This window comes from Chaetodon trifascialis, chromosome 13, assembly GCF_039877785.1.
Source record: "Chaetodon trifascialis isolate fChaTrf1 chromosome 13, fChaTrf1.hap1, whole genome shotgun sequence".
NCBI classification, from domain to species: Eukaryota; Metazoa; Chordata; class Actinopteri; order Chaetodontiformes; family Chaetodontidae; genus Chaetodon; species Chaetodon trifascialis.
The window spans coordinates 4,805,667-4,828,028 of NC_092068.1; the positions used below are offsets into that span (position 1 = coordinate 4,805,667).

A 22,362-nucleotide genomic window follows, 5' to 3' on the forward strand; every position below is an offset into this window, starting at 1 on the left:
AGGAAGTGATGGGTTTTGGTTTCTGTTTTACACCGGGCTACTGAGGAACTTGTGAAAGAAGGCTAAACATTTCAGACTTTCTCTATGGAGTCATAATTACGACACCGTATTGATATGTTTTTATACAAAAAGCTCAACTGACTGCGTGCGGTTTGGATTCCCTCCGGACGTTGGTGCATATTCCAGCACGTGAGTCATATTCAAAAGGTACTTACTAGCTAGGGTATCTGCTAGTTGGGCGCTAACTTTCTTAAGTTGCCTAGATGCTGTCCTCTAATTTACCAACCACAGTTATTTGAACGCTTAACTGACGCTCGTTAGCTAACTGCAAAGCGTTTAACGGTCTTCGGTTCTTTCACTTTCCACTGAGCAGCCATTTCAGTCGCCATTCTTGTGTTTCACGTAACTAACTTTAAACTAGCTGCTTATCTGCGGTGTTGCATTGAGCGAGCTGAAAAAGCTGAGATTCACTCAGTCCTGAAGGGCTGCGTTTCAAGGTGAGGAGAACTACATCCAGTTTGATAAGAACTCCACCGCGGACTTGTGGAAATTCCAAACTTTTGAATAAGTGTGTGATTTACAACAACAGTCCCGTAAATTTAGCTGTTAAAGTGCTGTTCCTCACGCTCACACAACTTAAATTCATATTAAAACAGACCGAGTGGAAGTTGGCCTGAAGTCGGATATTCGACGGATATTCACTCCGGGTCGCAGCTTCCATGTCATGTGACTCAATGACTCAAAATCCACGTGAGATACTATTACTACTAGTGATGGGAATTCCGGGTCTTTTTAAGAGACCCGATTCTCACAGCTCGGCGCTCATAAAAGAGGCGGCTCTTTCGGCTCCCAAGTGGCTCCTCAGATTTTTTGTTGCTTAAACTAATTTATTACCAAAATGATGTAGAATTGTGCGTAAAATTAATTACTAATGCACAAGACATACCTTATATGAAATTTTACTGCATTTCCTGCGGTCACTCATTTTCTCACCTTTCCAGCGTTTTGTCTGTCACGGCCCTGTGTGTGTGTGTGTGTGTGTGTGTGTGTGTGTGTGTGTGTGTGTGTGTGTGTGTGTGTGTGTGTGTGTGTGTGTGTGTGTGTGTGTACGCTGTGTCTGTAACCTCCCCCTCCTGCTCAGTGTGTACACACTGAAGCCACCACACTCATGTAGTTGACCAATCATGTGCGGCTTGAACGGAAAAAAAGTCGAGAAAAAACAAAACAAAAAAAACCCCAATTCGGCTCCCTCTCCGGCTCCCAGGTAGGAGCCGACCCCAATTGTTCACTTCAAAGAGCCGGCTCGAAGAGCCGTTTCGTTCGCGAATTACTACACTGGACAAGTAAGATACACCCCATCATGGAGTATTTGAGTGCCTGTCATATTTTATATTCATATTTTTATGGAAAAATCCGCATTGGTCTGGATTCACTCAGTCACATGACATGAAAGCTACTGACTGCTGATTTTTCGATAAAATATGAGAAAGTTGGAACTACACCATGATGGTGTGTATTTGTCCAGTACGATGATAATATCTCATATGGATTTTGAGTCATTAATTCACATGACATGGAAGCTGTTGGGAAAAAAAACTGTGACCCGGAGTGAATATCCATCGAATATTCAACTTCCCCATGGCTAAACACCGACAGTTAACTGTTACAATGTGTACAGTGCTTTTTCATAACAAACTGTATGTCAATATCTTAAAGCTGACGTATTTTAAATTCATTTGTTGTCTTTAACTTGTACAATAGAGAACTGGCAGTGTAATGGTACAGAAAAATGGAAGGGCAGTGTTGTACCAGCAAACTGTTGCACCGCCTATTGTGTTGTTTAAGTTTTGTTTTCATGTTTATGTTAGACTGAGTGATAGAGTCTGCTGTCTGCTTACCTTTAATAATTTTTTCCTTAAATTCTGTCTCAGAAACCTACTACTTTGTTCAGAGGTTTGGGATCACAGACACATCAGAAAATTTTTGCAAAGTTTTACATTTTCCGTCAGTATTTAAAAATGTTTTCCTAACATTTTTGTACACATAGATTCTGCAACTCAGTTTCATGGCACCACCAAGAAAGGGAGCGTTACCCAAACCACTCCCAGAGGGTTTCATCCTGACTGACACTGAAAAGAAGAAATGGAGGCTAGGAAAAATCATTGGTGAAGGTGGCTTTGGACTGATCTACCTTGGTACACGCCCACACACATGCACACACACTGCACATTCACATAAGTATTTACATGCGCACATGCAGACCAGTAGAATAACTCTTACGTCTTAACATAATGAATCTCAACTTTGTGGCCTGCATTTATTCTCATCTTTCCTCTCTGTCTCCTGTTGTCTCAAAGCCTCCCAGGATGAGGACAGACCTGTTGCAGCAGACACTAACTATGTCATCAAAGTGGTGAGGACATTTGTGCTGCACACAGACAGCCTATCTATCATAAAGGACACAATAATGCTTGTTGAAATGAGTATATACTGCTAGATGCCCTCACTGCACTTAACATTCCCAGCCATATAAAATGTCCTGTCAGCATTTAGCATGAATAATCATCTAACTTGGCAGGCTAATGTTGGCTAACATTATCAAGCATATTGCACATTTTTGTTGGACACAGCCAACAAATGAAACACAAGAAAAATGAATTTATGGTTGACCAACATGTTGGCTCTTACTTGCTGTGTCCAGGGGATTATTGGATGAAACAGTGGTGGCCTTCAGTGTAAATTTTGTGGCAAAACCCATCTATTTTTGTGTAAAATATTCCAAACAGTGCTCTGGAAAATGCTGACTGCCTGCTAGTTTTCTCTGTCTTGGGTAATGCATGAAGGCTCACTATTACCTTTAGTACCTTTTGCAACTTTTCAACAAAAAAACAGCACAGCAACATTTTGAAAAGAGTCAAATGAGTTTGCAAAAGACTGATACATAGCCACACCTGGCTTCCTCTGTGATACCCCTTGGGAAGCGCCACCTCGCAAGGTGAAGGGTTGGTTCCTTCGGTATGTGACGTATGAAACCCTGGCTGTATGAGTTTTTGAGACTGTCATTGGTACAGTGCAGAGGAAATGCTCAGCCATGGTTCTGACTGCTGATTTTTCTCAAGCTGCAGGGTGTCTTTTTAACTCTTTAACTTTTTAATTGCTTCTTCTTGATAGATGTGTCATGCACCAACCTCACCAAAGCAAATTCCTCGTATGTGTAAAATCGTACTTGGCAATAAAGCTTTTTCTGATTCTGATTCTGATTCTGATTCTGATTCCGGTCTTGTAGCATGTAAAAAACACCATATTGACATGGTAACAGGGTGGGGTCCTTAAAAGTCTCAAATATGTGCATTATTACTCTTGTCATGTTGGAACTTGTTATCTTTGGAGGTTATAGTATGGTAGTTAATTTGCTCAGATAATGTGTGAGTAATTGTCCATGGCATGCAAGAGTTTGCCATGAGTCAAGTTTGATTACCTGAAGCTTGAGCAAATAAAGTGCAAGTAACAGCATGTTAGCCACTCCCTTACAGGACAACTCAAGGTAATAAACATGCAAACTGTTTAAAGTCACCCTCCTGATATGTAATGTCAGCTAAACTAGCTAACTTCATGGCATTTCTCAACTCAGTTATCAGTGGTGGAAAGTACCTTTGGTTCAAAATTTGCATTGGGATTTCTGTACTGCACAGCAAATGTTGAGTGATCTTAAATTTCTGTTAAACCATATAAAACAAAAAATGCATGCCACCGTTAGAGATGGGAATTGATAAGAATTTAACGATTCCGAATCCATTATCGATTTTGCTTATCGATCCGATTCCTTATCGATTCTCTTATCGGTTCTCATTGGGTGAGGAAATAAAAGAGTACAAATGGGTTTGTTTGCGTTAACTGTCTTTTATATTTTCATCTCTGCACAGAAAATATAAGATATACAGTATGCACAAATGATGTGTGACGTAACCTCAGAACAAACCTAAAAAGTAGGTGAGCTACTTCTCAGAGTAGGAATGAATGAAGCAGAACTACACTGGTTAAAATAACAACATGCAACTCTGACAGAACTCAAATTTCTGATTTTCATTTGAACAGATATGCCAGATAAAATGCAACGAATGAACCTACTGAAATTCAGGGGCATCTGTCAAAAGGGTGCAAACCTTTCACCACAAATCTAGTGAGCGCTCTGTGACATTCCTTTATCCTCGTCTCGGTCATTTTACTCTTCCCTGCCTCAGTGAAAGGAGTGGATAGAGGTGCACGAGACCTGCCGGTACCCGCTGCAGCCTCTGTGCCAGCCTGACTCTGGCAGTCATCATCATCTAAATTTGATGGAAGGACATGGAGATGATTCATGGTGAAAGCAGTTTACACAGTGAAATGGCGCTAACCTTAACACAACACGGTTGTGTTTGTATGAGTTCAACATTACCTTTGGCACTAATAACAGATGATGCCCTGGTGTTTGCTCTGCCGCTAGATTCACAAGTGTCGCTAAGTAGCGTATCAAACACGTGACATTCCTGCAAATGAATGCGTGCATGTTGGAGGTATTTCCCCCTTTGAAGAAATGGAAACTTTGCATGTGTTGCAAGTGGCCCTGGTGTCATCTTTTCACGTGAAAAATAGCCATACTTTGGAGCGTTTCTGCCTCGACGTCATATGGGCTAAACCGTTCTAAACCAAAACAATGCATCGCGCATGTGCAAGACAGGCGGAATCGATAAGCAGAATCGTTAACCAGGCAGGCAAACAATTCCAAGGAATTGAGCCAGAAAGAACAGAACAGAAAAGAACCAGTTCTCGATTCCCATCCCTAGCCATCGTCCTGAAAAAAAAAACAAAAAAACCCAGTCGCACTGAAATGAGCATTCCGTCACTTAATTGAAGAGTATCCTATTGTAAATACTTTGTTTTAAGCCTAGATGACAAGCTGTGCTTTAAAAAACATTGTCCTTGTTGTCCTTGTCCTGTGAAACTTGTTGATATCGATCTTTCGTGTACATCTGTTGCTTCACATATATTGTAATTTAGTTTTATTGTTTTATGTGTATTGTAATTTTTAGATGTATGTGTTGTTAGAAAGGCACCATTGGAAAAGAGAGCTAGCTGTCAATGGCCTTCCCTGTTAAAATAAATGTAATGTATATAACTAAGTACATTTACTCAAATATCGTGCTCAAGCACAAATTTGAGGTACTCATACATTACTAGAATATTTCTATTTTCTGCTACTTTACACTTCTACTCCACTACATCTCAAAGGTAAGTATTACACTTTTTCTACAGTGTTTTTCTGACAATTTTAGTTAGATATACTTTGTGAGAATTTGAAATAAAAACATGATGTGTGTTCTCTCACTCCTTTCCCTCTGTCACCCCTCTGTGCCTCATTAAAATATTCTTCTGCACCTCTCAACCTGATTTTAGTTTTGTCACCTTTTTCACTACTCTATTGTTTGCAGGTCTGTAATAATGTGTGCTTGTATTTGCAGGAGTACCAGGAGAATGGCCCCCTGTTCTCAGAGCTCAAGTTCTACCAGAGGGCAGCCAAACCAGAGAGCAGTGAGTAGCACCACCCGTCCAGCGTTCCGGCAGGTTGCTGGAGCACGAGTGTGTTTGACTGATGAAGTGGCCACAGCACAGAGGCTTTGCTGCCTGCCGCACAGTAATTAATAATAAGCCAAAGCAAACATGCACCTCAGTGGCAGTTAGCCCCCTCTCCGTGCTTGTCTGAGCTCTCCAACACCTTCGTTTGGAGAGGAGCAAGAGAGAGGAAGCCACTCACACGTAATGATGGCTGGGCCTCCACTGAGCCCCTAACCACCTGCCAGCCTGGTTGAGTGCCAGTCAGGCCAGCCGCCATAGAGCCCTGAGCCAGGCCCACTGCTTTGTCTGGGGCCTGTGTGTGTGTATTTGCAGTTGTGTGTTTGTACTCTCAATACAGTAAGACTGATATTTGCATGCATGCATTATTACTCTTACAAGTACAAACTGGAGTTCTGGACAAAACATTTGCCGCCTTTGCGTAGAGTTTAGTGGCCTCTGCTCAGACTCCTCTAGGAAAAGGATAGGATTTATAGATTGGGGGTTAGTCAAGGTTAGGGAATCATTAGTCTCACCAAAGTTTATGTAGCCACAAGCCATTCCCTTCAGACTCAAGTGGTCGATGACAACAGCATTTCTTCTTTCTCAATACAGCCATTGTTGTTCTGAGTTTTGATTTAGTTTGTGGTTTTATTCCTGTGCTTCAGTCTTTTGAGAACCCCACTGTAAGCACCCCAGGATTGTGAAAATGGACATGTGCATACACACATTAACATAATTATTTCTGCTCTAATCTTGTTCCAGTGAAAAAATGGAAGAAAAGCAGGAAGCTGGACTTTCTGGGCATCCCAACGTACTGGGGATCCGGGCTCGCTGAATATAAAGACCTCAGGTATTGACAGAGCCGGCACTTGGTGGACAACATGTTATCAGATGATTAGATGATTACATGCCGTCTCCCTTTCTCAATGCAAAAACAGCATCTGCATTTTTACTGTGGGTTTGTTTCTAATGTGTTGAACGTTAAGATGGCATTATTATCTAAATGGAGGACGATGTTGTGACTGGAGCATTGTATTTCTATTTCTTTGTCACAGACGAGAAAAAATCAGCAGGTGCTAGTGGTAATGGAAGATTTAGTTCCTTAGACCCCATTTATACCTGGCATTAACATGCGATTTGTATTCTCATATCCCATCTGGATAAGGGAAAACAATTATGTTAATGAGGGTGTAAATGCACACAAAACGCATTGTTATTAGAATGTGATTGTATCAGACCACATCTGGAGGGGGCTAGGCTGGCATTGTGAGCAGATCACAGCCAGGTATAAATGCAGTTTCTACATTATGACCACATAATAAAATTAACCCAGCAAGTTGAAAGTTCACCTAACTCGGCCTCTTTTCTGGCTGTTTTACTTGATGCTACTTCTCTTTTAGAAGTCTGTAATTATGTCGACAGTGAATAGTTGCAGTTTTTGGTGAAATTCCACCATAGCATTTTTTGCAAAGTTGTTTTAAAAACTTGTAATTTCTGGGTGGTAAAAAATCTTCTTCTGTTAACCTGGTTTTTAGTGTACTCTCATCATCTTACTGTATCAGGTATTAGGAGATGGGATGCTATTCAGAATCAGGAGAAAAGGTTTTGACTGCTGATATGTTCTCACTCAGGTATCGTTTCATGGTAATGGACCGACTGGGCTGTGATCTTCAGAAAGTCTGCGAGCACAACGGAGGTCGACTGAAGAAGGCCACCGTACTCCAGCTTGGTCAAGGACTGGTAAGGCCATCTTCATGGGAAAAAAAGCAGACTCTTTTTTTATGTTCTTTGATAGTTGTTTAAAGAAGCTGGATGGAGTCGGAGCTCCAGCAGCCCAGATAGAAAACACAGAGTCAAAGGCCACTGACAGCCAATGGCCCTTCACCATATGGTGAACATAAAATACCTCTGACATTGTGCATAATTGTCACTCTTGTTTTTGTGTGCACGTGCTGTGTTTTTGTCCTGTGCCAGGTGGCTGTGCTGGAGTATATTCATGAGAACGAGTATGTCCATGCAGACATCAAAGCTGCCAACCTCATGCTCGGTTACAGAAACCCTGAACAGGTCAGCCCACTGTACACCTCCACTAATTATCCCGCATGTGCATAGAAGTGAGGCTGCTCTATTTTCCAGAGCTACACCTCTGTTATATTAACACACATGGTCAGTTATCAGCTATTCATTTTAATGAGGATCATGTCTATAAGACAAGATAAATTCAGTGTATTTGTTTAATGGCTTTGTTATTAGTAATGTGTGTGTGTGTGTGTGTGTGTGTGTGTGTGTGTGTGTGCGCGTGTGCGCGCACGTGCGTGCACCTGCGTGTGTTCTGTTTTGTGCTGTAGGTCTACCTTGCAGACTATGGGCTGTCCTACAGATACTGTCCTGATGGAGTCCACAAAGAATACAAGGAAAACCCGAAGAAAGGCCATAATGGAACCATCGAGTATACTAGCCTTGATGCCCACAAAGGACTTGGTAAGTCTTCCAATTCATCAGCAGATAAACGGTAGAGAAAAAGAAGCCCTGACTGACATGTGTTGTGAGTACATGGATGAACAGAGGTTATGTGCAGCAATCACAATGTGCAGAAAGCTCCATGAGCAATGGAATGAATTCACCAAACACTGGAGCATTTGAGTTTGGCCATGAAGCCAAAAATCTTCCTAGAACTGTTCACCTTTACTCATTGAGGACTCATCTCACTGACATATTGTCTTTTCACATTTTTTTTAATTGAGTGTATTCCTCAAAAAGGATTAGCAGATGATCACATTCAGTTTAATTTATGTTTTACACAGCATCCCAACTTTTTTGGAATCTGGTTTGTATTGTATTGTTGTATTTGCAAAGCGACGCCCACTTCTGAGCAATCCAATCATGTCAAAGTGATTTGATTTAAATCCCTGTAGTAATTTCCCTTTTTGCACGGAAGAACCCCACATGTTCACAAGCTGATTCACCTTCTGGTGAATAAAATGTTTTCAAATATGTCCAGTGTTTTATAAACATAGCAGAAACTGAGGTAGACTTGACATTTGTAAAAACAAACATGATAGACAGTGCAGTAAGATTGACTGAACTATAAAACCAGCCTCGACATATGAATAACTTTAGTCGCTCTTCTTACCCTAAACATACATGAACTATTCAATTATATTTTTATTGCAAGTGTGTTAACAAAAAAAAAGCATGTGGAACAGATTTTTATAACCTGGCTTCTCCTCAGTGCTCAGTGAAGCATGTCTTTAGCTATATGAAATGCCGCTGCCTCCGTTATGTCTTTGTGCCTTTTAGATGATTTGTCATCAGGCACTGAAGCAGATACCTCTGCATGGTGGTCTGCTGCTTGTGTGGTGGTGCTGCGGTTGCAGATGTTGTTGGACGTTGGCGAATACAGCTGTGCTCCAACGGGTGAGCGCGGCTAAGGTGGTTAAACAAGTTTGTGGTGTTACCGGTCTTGGTGGGGACGACAGTCTTGCATAAGTTACAGACCACATTGGTCTGACTACGGTCCAACTTATAAAATCCAAAAAACTGCCATACTGGCGAGCTGACTTTCCCTGTTTTATTGACAATTTCTTTGCTCGCTGCAGCACTCACTTTCTATTTCTCATCTCAGTCCTCGCAAAGAATCAAACACGAAACGAGATGGCGCAACCGAACTTGATACTGTTACATGATTGGCGTGTTAGCGTGTCACTCCCGCTGATCAGTGATTACTCCCTACGTTGCTTGGTTACTTGAGAGCGAGTGCCTTTGTTCATGCAACCAACCTTGCTTTGCAACTTCTGGTTTCTTCCGACAAAGAAAAATTATCGAATGTTTTATCGAACACATTTTTTATTGATATTGATTACGTGTCTATCGCGAGACATACCGTTATCGTTTTATTGCCCAGCCCTAATATTACCCTCCTATAAGCTCTGGCCTTTTTGTTTGCAGTCTTCGTTTGTCAATACATGTAAAACAGTCTCTCCGCCCTGCCACCATCTGCTTCCCTCGGCTGATATTGGGAACACATTAACTGGCAAATTGCCTACATGCTCCCTCTCTTCATTGACCATCGATTCTCCATCCACTGCCCCTGCTGAATTCCCCAGTACCGTCTCTGTTTAACAATTCCCTAATTAGCTGAAGTCATAACCTGCGTCGTGTATTCATCCCCCATTAATTAAGGGCTTTGATGTTTGGTTAGAGTGAGGCCCGAGCCACAGATAACCTCTATGAGCTCCACGCGACCAACTCCACTACCCTCCAGTACGATATTGTGAGTTAGCATGGCTCAGACTCCCTAATCGCTACGGGTAGTGTTTCTATCAACACAGTCTGTGAATAAAGGAGTGGCAGAAAATGTCCTGTCAGCAGTAACTATCAAATGGAAGTCATGTCAATTTTAATGGTTTTGAAAGTGGGAGGGAACGAGCAAAAGAAAGGTGAGCTATTCAAATTGAGATGTACCTTTTTGCTATTCTACATGAAAGAATACAATATTAAAGTAAGCATCCATTTCCACCAAGTGCTGTTATTGGAGCTCCAAGAGTGCTGCGAGCCTGACAGAGATAATCAATGTTTATATTGCCTATATTACAGTTGTCATTCAAAGAAAGACCTGAAGAAACCTATGTATCTATCTAGCTGCGTGTGGGTATGTATAGTGTATATTTAACACCTACTTAAAGAAAGACAAGTATTTTCCACTGCGCATGGATATTATGTCTGATGACCTGACCATTATCTGCCCTTCCCTAACCTGATGGCACTAATCCCCACAAAGATGTTGACAGGTTGTCATAGTGAGGTTTGGTGAATGCAGCTGCAGACTGGCAGGCCTTTGATCCTAGAGCTAAACGGTGTAATTACCAGCGTTCAGTGGGCGTCCAGTGGACACAAGACCATCTCCAAACGACAAGACTGGAACAGAGGGGTTAAGAGTGTGACACTACAGCATGCTGTAGGGAATCTGAATAACAATAGGAGATAATTAACAACAATACCTTCGCTGTCTCCCTGTCTAACGTGTGTAGAGAACATGTGATAGTGTGTGTGTGTGTGTGTGTGTGTGTGTGTGTGTGTGTGTGTGTGTGTGTGTGTGTGTGTGTGTGTGTGTGAGAGAGCGCGCGCAGTTATGTTGGTGCTCTGTTTTTATGCATTGTGCATGTATGTGTTTTTCAAGCATCCTTCAGCCCAACCTCCTTTGAGAGCTCTTTAAGTGTATATGCACATGCACATCTCTGTGCACTGCCCCATGTCACTCCTCATTTGAGGGCAAAACGCATTAAATACAGAAGAGCAGACACACAAAACACTATTATGAGCTTCGATAACGCGCCCAGAGCACGTACAGAGGGCAGCAACGCTAATGTAGTTGTTGATCTTTTTAATTGTTAATCTATTATGATGCTTTGGGAGTTGCAACACTTTTTCCAGTGTCAGTACCACATGTTTTTTCATCTTTATTCTCCTTTAACAGGCTCTCAGTAGCAATGAAGTGTTGTGTAATTATTTACAACAATAGAAAGCCACACTGTAATGCTGACTTAGTGCATGTTATACACCCACAAGGGCAAACAGTCCTAACTCTTATTTTCAGAGTTGTTGAGATGTAGTGTAACAGACAATGACAGCTTCATATTTGGAGCTAACATGGTTAACACTTTATATTGTTTTTGCTGCAGAAAAAAAGTGGCTGTGAAAGAAATAAGTCACCACTAGCTTTACTGGTTTAAGTTCCATGCTTTGCTCCACCTGAACAGGGATCCAATAGTTCATTAAAGTCACTTTCACAACTCAGATTCCAAAGCAGTTGAGAGACTTTGTAAAAAAAAAAAAGTTAAGAAAAAAATCTTGCGCTTTAATTTTGAAGGGGCTTTTTTATGCAGCGGAGTGCCGTTTATACGTGTCGTAGCTTGGGTTGCAGCTTGTCATTAAGGGGTGATGATGGGTCCTGAAGTCAGACCAGTTTAGAACCGCTGGTATAAAGGATATTACTACATTGGCTCATAAAACTGTTGTTGGTAAATACAGGTCATTTACAAATGTTTGCATTCTGTTTTTAATTTATGCTTTAGACACAGTTTTTGTAATCAGGGCTTGTACTTCAGCATTATAGTCTGGGCAACATACAACACACTCTATCCTGATGCCAGAATCAGTCTACACAATATTTGGTCTTGACCACATTAGTCATATTAGGCAATCATAGATTTATGTATTGGGAAAAAAGACATGGCATACTACAAATTGGACCCCAGTCAGTCAAATGGAGACTACATGTTGAACCCCAAACAATGTTTCACGACTTGCGTGACCTGAAGAGGTGATTGGTAAAGTGCCAGGACCAACTTCATTGTTCTACCTGACGAGTCAGTGAACTTCAACTTGAAGCAATCAGTCTTGGTAAGAGGATTAAGTTGTGGTTAGACCTGAACTAAAAGATAACATGATGGATGTTCATGTGTGTAATCACAGTTTTATGAATGAAAGTGCACGTGGAACCATTCATCATCACTTGATGGCGAAAGTGGGCTCTGTCAGTGACGCCAGTGGGTGTGTAGTGAACATGTGTGCAGAGGGTCACATTGCACCCACAGGTGGGATTCATTGGGTATGCTGCTGACCTGAAGATGATCGTTACAGGTTCACTGAAATAATAAAAAAAAAACATCCTATTTTTGTTTGACCATGTCTATAGTTGTGCGCAAATGACTGCTCTGTGCTCCTGTTGTTGTCCTGTCTCAACGTCTCAATAGACAAGTTGTCAAACTAAGTGAGAGAAAGTGTCCGTCCACAATGCCCAGTTTCGTTTTGACACCGCAAGTCTGTTGGTTTGAGAGGTGCATGTAGTTTGATTTTAGCATTAGATCGTACATGTTGATTAGCAACTTTTCTCTGCTTGTTGCACATTAAGGTCAAAACAATTCTCATGGTCTTCAGTAATGGTTTTGTGAGATCTGGTCCACAGGTTTATGCTGCAGTGTACATCAGGTCCATTAAGATAGCTGTAGCTGGTTAGAGCTGTGGAGTGACACACTAACTTGTATTAGATCTTCAGAAGCATCAATGCCATACTTTGAAGAAATCTCTTGAGAACCCCCACATGGCTTCATACCCATTAAGTTGAGTTACTTTAGGGTTTCTGATGCTGACATGTTAGGACATTAGCTAACATCACTCTTCTCATGGCCTTTCCTATAAAGTCAGTGTCAACATCCAGTCCTTAACCACCTCTCCCATTCTGATCATCGACATTGATCGTTTAGCCCCATGCTGGGCCCAAGCAGTTTAGTGGTCCTGAGTTTTTTATTCACAACATTTGTTTCCTTGAAGTGATTTCCTTTCATCTTTTGCACTCTGTGTATCAACACATCCCTACCCCTTGATATTCTGTACCTACCTTAAAACTATTTGGATTACCTAAATTTCATGAACTAAGGTGTAATCGGATTACTGCCTTACAGGCCCACCCATTCCATGTAATCTGGGTCTGTGTGGCAGTGACCATGCTTCCTCTTTAGAGCAGCCTGTTGGCTGTGGAGGATCAATGCTGGCTGTGGCTCAGGGAGGAGATTTCTCCCCTCTGATGGAACCAGTCGATAGGTAATTTCTCCAGAGATGTGTGGCAGCCGTTACAGTATTGAGTTGCTAAAACTCCCCGGGCTCGACCCTTCTGGATGGACTTGGTCGACAAGTATTGATAGACCTCACACATTAATGTAGACCTATGCAATCACACATGTTCACAATAAGACGCAAACATACTAGACTTGTTCTTAAGGAACTCTTACTACATGGGAAATACCGCTGGTGTAATTGATATAGTTTTTCTTGTCTTCAAATACAGAATTCCCTAATTTTTAATTCTGTTCTACTTGCCCTGCTGATCAATTCCATGAAGTGCTGAAGTATTTTTGGTTATCATTTGTGGAACGCTTTTCTAACTTCAAGGAGACACGTAAAGTGCAGATACACAGCTGTTTGCAGTGCTCATACTAATTAAATACCTAGGTGTAAAGCTCAGTTTGACCACAGTAGTTCTTAGTTCTTCAGAGTGCTGTTAAACACTGCCCAGAACTGCTCCTTTTAAATTGTGCCTTTCAGCAGAAATGTAAGTCTTTGTAGATGAAGAATGAAGAATTTGTCACTGCTTTACTCATTTTCTATGCACATAGAAGAAAAACAGCAGAGACTGCAGTGATACAAGCTAAGATCTGCCAAATGGCATATTTGAAAAAAGCATTGAAAGAGTACTCCGCCGTTTCAGCATGTACTCCTGTAACATTGTTGAAAAAGACCCAAATTGCTGCAGCAGAACCAAGGATATCATATTTTTTTCTTCCTGTTCAAAACCTGGTGCCTACATTACCAACAATACAACTCGACTGCTGACAGTTAGGTCAGAGATTCAGGTGTGCTGTGCTAGTGGCAGCTAATGTAGCCTGGAGCCTCGTGCAGAGATGAGGAGTGGCCTGCAAAGGACACTTCTTTGGAACTCCACGCCCCCAGTTTTTTTCATTGTCAAAACCCCCACCGATGCCGACTCAAGTGGCATCACTTGATGCAATTTATAACACTTCACACAGCTCCCTGTAGAGACACAAAATGCTTTATACAACATTTTTTTCACATTTAGTAGTACACCCCCCAAGACCTGTGAATTGACTGTGTAAAGAGGGTACCCCTTTAAAGGTGGTGTAGGTTATTCTGGAACGAGATCATTGGTATAGCTCCGTCTTCACAATGTGTTTGCATCTTAGCGTGCCAGATTTACTGTCCCTCTTGTTCCATCATCCCGCTCTCCTTGTCCTGTGCCCAAGAATGAACGCCACCTACTCCTGACTGGCTGGAAAAGTGTTGTGTGGCTTGGTACGAGCCAATTCGTTTGTTGCCCATTTGCAGAACCAGGGCTGTGTTTTGTCAGCGCACACAGAACATCAACTAACAGGAAGTTAGTTGAGGAATTTCAAGCTCAGCAATATGAGCAGTCTTTCTTCAGAGTGGTGAAAACATTCATGTCCCCTGAGGATGAATTGTTTGGTTATCCCTTAACTTTTCGTCTTGGCCATCATCATCTCAAGTTCACCTGCAAAACTCATGATATTCCGATCAGCCCCTGCTGTACTCTGTACTTTGTGCTAATTAACAAATGTTAGCATGCTAACATGCTTAACATATAGTCCATATGAAAAACGTTAACAGAAAATTTTAACATGGTATAATAAAAACATCTACAATACCAAACACTACTACTTTTACATTTACTTCCCAACTTGTAATGATCAAAAGTAAACTTTAAATCTCAACTTTCACAGTTCGGTTTTCTTTAACGAGCACTACAGCCTCACAGAGCCTCTAGCATGGTTGGAGTCTTGCTTATTCATACAGAATTAGACGGGAATTGTGTTGTTCTCTGTCTTTCAAGTTTAGACATAAAAAAAGGTTCTGACTGTCATTATATTTTATGCACGTACACATACTTGAAAGGGGTCAACGGTGCACTTATGTAATGCGGTAGTGATGTGGCCTCAGACATTTCTATATTTTACAAGCAGACAGTGTATACAGTGAGGAAGAAAGGAATATATTTCTCTGTCTGGAGAGATCACAGGTATGTGGTTTTATAAAATAGGCAACTACAGGATGTGAAGAAAAAGAAAAAGAAAGTCTCGCGTAGCACTCCAGAGGGCTTTTGTCTTGGCAAAGGGGAGCCAGAGCCAGCATAGAGCACAAACTGAGGCCCTATGTTCATCATTGTCCTCACATTCAGTATGTAATCTCACTGTCATTGTGTCTCAACTGAATCCAGACAGACTGTAAATCACAAGCAAGCAAGTTTCCATCTTCATCAGTCTCCATCTTGTTGGGTGAAACAAAAATGTCCCATTGACAGGTGACATAATGTAAGTGTGAATTAGAATCTGTGCTGCTGGGGTTTTGATTTATTCTTCTTTGTGAATCACAAATCTGCTTCAGCACTGTAAATGGTATTAAAATGGTGTAATGTAAATGGTGTTCAACCTTGATTGCTCTGGGGAAAAAAATCAGATGTTTGAAGATACTATAGATTCTTTTTGATACAAGTGAAACTACTACTGTCATTTATTTTCTTCTCATCTTTGTGGATTTTACACTTGAGATCTGAATCTGATCTGAAAATTAACAGAAGCCGGATATTAGATGTATTATTTTTTTCTGACCACTTCACCACTTGCTGTCTTTTTATAGCTCCATCTAGACGTGGTGACCTCCAGATTTTGGGTTTTTGTCTTCTTCACTGGTTATGTGGGTCGCTGCCTTGGGACAGTGTTCTCAAAAACCCAGCTCAGGTCCAGGAGGCCAAGGCCAGGTAGGTTGTCACTTGTATAGAGACTTAGTGAAATGTGGCTTGGATGTGTGTGCAGTGTTGCTATCTTCAAAATGTGATTGCATAGAATAAAAAATCTGTTAGCAAGATAACTTTGATACCAATTAGCAATATAGCACAACTGAGAACTACATGGCAGTATAGAGCAGTGATTCCAATGTCTGTTGATCCAACAGATCATCCACTTGTAATTCCCATCTTCTGAAAGAGCCACATCACACACAAACTCCCCTCAGTTAATTTCTCATAATGACATTTGATGTCAATTTTGACATCAGAGAACATCTTGGTACAGCGTGTATGCGTGGATACAGTCAGATAACAAAAGCTTAAACATCACTGGGTATCACACGGCTTAATAAAGCATCTACTGCCCTCAAGAGTCACGCCACCTGGGAGGAGGCAAATAATATGGGTAACTCTCGGTCAATGTCATTTCTCAGTCAGCATTATCGAGGGAGTCCGGAATTTCTCCATGGCCCATCTTATCTGTGCCTCCGGACCCAGAACCTCTCAATATGGAGCATGCCAAGTGTGAAGGGCTCTGAGGCCTCTCAGGTCGACAACCACATCAAAGCAGAAATGAGACATTCCTTCATTTGCATAAATCTCTACTGCAGCTCCATTTTTCTAAAATATGAAATTACAGTGAAAACACAAGGCACAACCTGACAAACCTTAACTACAAACCAAACACTTTCAGGTTCTTAAAGGTTTGGGTTATGGTCACTCTGTATTAGCTGGTTGTCCATTACTTCTGTCACTTTTAGAAATTTAAATGATTAATGATGTACTATGGAGAGCTTCATGTCCGTGGCTGATGGCAGCACTTGCAGGATTTTTAGATAATTAGAAGCCAAAAATCTGCTGGGAAACTGAAAGGTAAATCCACCAGATGGAGACACTATCTAAGATTTACGTACAATTTAATGCTAGCTGTGGAATAAAATACTGTGAAGCTTCTAACCTTCAATTTTAGAGATTTTGGAGAGTCATTGATTTGACTCAACATCTACTAGAGTGCTAGTACTACAGCAGCACACATAATTCCAACAAATAAATGGCTGTCAATGTTTTACCCTGAGAGAAGTCTGAACATCCTATAGGATAGTTTGCTTTCAGTTGGTTCTCCTGCTGCTTTCTTCCCACCCTGCTATCTACCCCTGAACTCCATCTCTCATGATGTATCTGTCCTCACTCCCTCACTGTTTTATCTTTCTTTACTCCTTTATCAGACTGATGGATAATCTGCCAGACTCAGTCCAGCAGCTGTCAGTGAGCGGAGCCAGCACAGGTAAGCCAGGTCTGCAGGGCATCTTCAGGTTACAGGACAGGATCATTTACTCCTCTTGGGTTCAACTGAGAATTTGGAAACAGGACGAGAAGCCTGTGGAGGAGGAGAACAATCTGTCTCATCTTCTGCTGTTTTAATGGAGATCCAGTGTAAAGGCCATATATGGGTAATAGCTGTTGCGCACTGATATTCCTGTGTGCATAGTGCTCTAGGACCGGTCTTCCATGAGAATCATTTTCAATTTCTAATGTTTGCAACTTGCTAGTTTTTGTAGTCACAAAAGCTGGCAGCTGAAAATAATGCATAATGCTTGAGTTCAAATCATATAGGCCGCACTCTAACAGTGTCATTGCCCCAAAGTGTAGAGGGCTTTTAATGGCTGGAATATTACGGAGATTTGCGCTGACTGTCAGCTCACATGTTGACACTGAATGTGGTGAAGTAACCCCATGTTACTTTGCCACATGTTGTACACTCAGCCTGTTTGTAGAAGGTTATACTTCACCCTCAACCTCAACAAAGTCAGGAGTTGTGTCTTTAACATTCAACATCACATTTTAGTTGTCATGGAAGAGCAGTGCAGTGGCATTTTTCAGAGCCTTGGTGTGATTGGTGATTCTGCCTGAGTTGAAAAGTAGTTCTGACCTGCCATCTGAAGCAGAAAACTAAAGACACTAAATAGGCATTCTGATTATTCTGCGGTAATTTAAATTACTTTCTATTAAATCCATGGCTGTGTTGTTGCCATAGAAGGGAATGATGCCATTGATGGGAATGATGCCATTCATGTTCATTCACCTGAAAGCTGATGTGAACAGGACCTTTAAAATGTATTACTGGCCAAGAGTCTGTAGAAATGAGGAAACAATGGTCCAGACTGCACGAAGATCAAACCCTCATTCTGCCAAAGTCGCAGAGCCAAGCCTTCTCCACCCAGAATGAAACACTCCATCTCTCCCTCAGTTACGTGAAGCTCCTGAATAACTTTGTACCAATTAAATAGCTGTCCCATTGACATGCCTTTCAAAGTTTGTCGTGTTTTATCTCTCCTCTTTATAAGAAGAGGTCACACCTGTGTGAGGGCTTAGTGTGTGATGTATGGTTGGGACCGGGTGCTCCTTTGCTGACAAGGCCTGGCTGCCCGCCTCAGATAAGAGCCAGGGTATGCATCAACTGTGCGTGCACGTGTGTGTGTGTGTGCGTTTGTGTGTGCATGAGATGCAAGTTTTCCCGCAGTATGTGTCATACACGTCATCTGGCCAGCGTGTGATGCATGGCAGCTGACAGTGTATGACACACACACACACACACACACACACACACACACACACACACACACACACACACACACACACACACACACACACACACACACACACACACACACACACACACACACACACAAGACATATCCATACCGGAGCGCTTGCCTAATCTACTCTGTGTGGGAGATGCATTGCCAGGAAGTGTATTATCTGGACAACGAGACCTTCGGGTTCATCCTGCCTTTGCTGATGCATGACTCAAGTCTCTTAAAGATTCATACTGACGATGCAGCGGGTCTGAAGCTAGCTGTCTAAAAATAGAGAGTCAATTAGTAAAATCAACCTATGATAGCTTGTGCAACAGATGACACATTTTATCAAGTGGTCTGATCGATCTGGCTCGATCTAGCTACACAAACATTCTGAATTAAACCTTGGACTTTGTTTGATGTTCACTCTGTTCCTGTCCTCAGATGAGGTGGCTGCATTCCTCAGTTATGTGAACAAACTGGGCTACCAAGATAAGCCAGACTACCAGCATCTTAAAGAGGTGTTGGCCAGTGTTGTCACAGGAAGACTCGACTTCTCCATACCTCAAGGACCTGAAGGGGGGTCAGCCACCAAGGCACAAAATCCCCCCACCAAGGGAAAGGTGAGAACATGACGAGGTTGGGGTTCTAGTTAGACGAAGTCTACATTAAGACGTTCACAGGAGCATTTCCAGCTTACGTTTGTAGCAACCTCTGTCCACAGTGAAACAGCTGAACAACATGAAAACACCTTAAATTCTTCTTCTCTGACACAAGGTTGTCTTCACACGCCCCACCTGTTACTGTAGGCTACACATAGCCTGCTTCATCTCTGTTCAGTCTCTCCAGTCACTGTTTCATGCCAAATTCACCATATAGTTTTTACAGATTTGTCTGTTTCTGGTGTCAGACAACTGAGTGACACCACACTTCATGCACTACTGCTGTGCTGCGCTGATGCTGTAAATCATTATTTCAGAATCAGTACGTTGTCTGACAAAATCGACATGAATCCAGGTTAGTGACACCAGGTCTGCTTCTCTATATCAGCATATTAAACTGTCATGATGAAAGTGAGAGGTGACTGAAGGCTGTTGTCAGAACTTCAGTGCTGCATAGACCCCAACCCCATCGTCATAGTTTTGGAAAAGCTTTATTCAGCCAGCACGCACACAGACACCAAGATGATGATTTGAAAAGCCTCATTTCAGAGAGGACGTGGAGCTGTGAAGAGAGTTTAGTTAAAACTAAAATTTAATTAAATATTTGATATGAGATCACTTGTATTTGAAACATACAGTAGACTATACAATAAAATGACAATAATCAGTCAATGCTAGTGTGTACTGCACATACTGCACAGTATTGCATAAGGACAATGTGTTAATGGTAATGTTTTAGGGTGCGTATGTGCTCTTGCTACAGAAAGTTTGATCATTTATTGATTGTTTGGACCATTTGGTAGCACTTTATTTGAAAGGGTGTCCATCAGATGGACATGGCACCTTCTGAATGTTTGTGACTGCTGCCATTAATTGTCATTAGGGTTAACTGACCAAATGTCACTTCACGACAACAGTCATAAAGGTTCATGACAGATGTTGTGTTAGTCTGATGCACAAACACTGAAATACAGTGAGTCTGTGTGGAATGTTTGACATGTTTTGCATTCAGTGAACATTCAACAACTTGATTTTTTTTTGGTCACAAAGATTCCTGCTGCCTCTGTTGAGTCTCTTAACCCCACAGTGGAGAAAAGTGACAGCAGTGAAGGGGAGGGTCAACCTGCCCCTGACACCACCAAATGAGTGTGTCAACCAAAGGTGGGCAGGTCTGCAGCTGGAGGAGGACTGTGATTCTCCTCAAATTCACCAGAATCACTTCTTGACCCCCTGGGCCCAGCGAGCGCCCTCTAAATGGCCCAATTTGAAGAAGTTGATGACACACACTTTCCACAGTACAGGATGTCTCCAATTATGCTCCTGATTTCCTCTCCTCTTCTTGTGTCATTTAATTTCCATGCTAAAGTGCTGGCCAGTTTGATAAACAGAAGTGGCCATTTACTGGCGGTTTAGTGAAGAGACTAAATGTCAGCCGAGATAAAGGCCATTCAGCAGCATGTTCACTGAATCATTCCCCACTAGTGCTGCATGAATATATGATTATTTTATGGATGATTATAGTTATTTATTGACATGCATTATTTCGAAGAAACTAGTCAAACATAGTTAAATAACCTACATTTTAGTAAGTTTCATCTGGATCAAGTTTCTGTACAAAAGCAGCTGTCATTTGTTTGCTTTTATGGGGATTTAAAACACATTATCGTAGCAGCAACGTCATAATGCAAGTGGTCAAAGGAGCATGGATGTTGAGAGAAAACTGAGCTCCAGCGGCAGCAAAGATGCGAAAATAAGCCGTTCAAACAACCGCTGTCTCAGCAGAAAGCAGGACGAGCCAGAACGTCCCCCAGAGCCAAGGCTGTGCCCACAGAGGAGGAGGAGGAGGAACAAGAAGAGAAGATGAAGCCTAAACCAGTGCAAGCTCAGCACATAAGAGGACCACCCCTCACTAAACCTCAGGCACAGCAGGTAAGGTCTGAAACAGCTCTGTATTGACCACAGTGAGTTCAGTTTAGTTCTGTTTTATGTTTCTTTCAGATGTCATCAATTTAAGACTATTTGGCCAAAAAACAAAAACCTTCAAAGTGACTGGATCACTCTCGACCTGTTCTCCCAACTAATGATGTCAAACAGCGACTCTACCTTTGACTTCTCAGTGTCTCTGAGAAAACTATGGCTAGCTGGATCCACTGCAGCAAAAAGACTGATAACAAGCTTCACCTTCACTTCTGCTCAATCAGTGGTGTGGTTCATATAGGGATATATTGAGTATGGAGCATTATTGATTTGTTGACATTTACCCTCTGTTGTTGGATGGAGGAGTGGTTGGATGGGCAGAGGAGGGAAGGGGTGTGTTTGTTTCTATAATACAGATTCCAAACTGAATGACGTTTAATGCTGATTCACTCTTCAGTTGTCATGTAGCCAAAACCCTGAAGATGTTGCACTTATACGACTGTTGGAGATAAAGCATAGCAAGGCTCAAATGAAGGCTCAGTTGGGGGGTTGTGTATGTACTACATGCAATACATACTGTGAAGACACAGTACCAGGACGCACCGTGTAAGGACATGATGAGGACACAACTCTTACACCACAATTTTCATTAATGAAACAAGCCTTTTAATGGGGCCACACTTGCCTCCCACATCAGGACTCATTCAGGGTGTCAAGAGATTCCTGTTCATCATGTAACTGCACTTAGTGAAACCAAATAATCCAGTGAACTCAGTAATGATCTGCTGTCTTTTGCTGTTTGCTTACAGAAGGATGATGGAGTTTTGCCTGCTGTCGGCATATCACTGAGGCCAAGGCTTAAACCTGTGGTGACTTATAAAGAGGACAGTGAAGATGAGGATGAAGAAGAGGAGGAAGAGGAGGCCACCAGACCCAGACCCATTCCTGCATGCTATTTGAGAGGCCCTCCAATAGGCCCCAGAGCTCAGCCTAAACAGGTGTGAGGCCAAGATCCCAGAGCCACGAGGCTCCTGATGTATGACTGCTTTTAGTTTGCTGTGTTAAAAAGTTTTGGCTTGAATCTGCTTTACAAAAATGGCTCCAAAACAACTTTTTTTTTGTCAGCATCTTCATAAAGATGTTTTTAAAACTTCAGATTTGTTGTTGTGACTCAAGTTCTCAAGAAGGTTACAAAGAAATACACAAGCATTCAGTTCAGTCGAGCTTTCCTCAGTTA

At 41.8% G+C, this 22,362-nt stretch overlaps 1 pseudogene; it reads left to right on the forward strand.

The window, feature by feature from the left end:
- The window catches only part of LOC139341104 (serine/threonine-protein kinase VRK1-like), a 22,916-nt pseudogene continuing 554 nt past the window's right edge, over positions 1 to 22,362 (forward strand).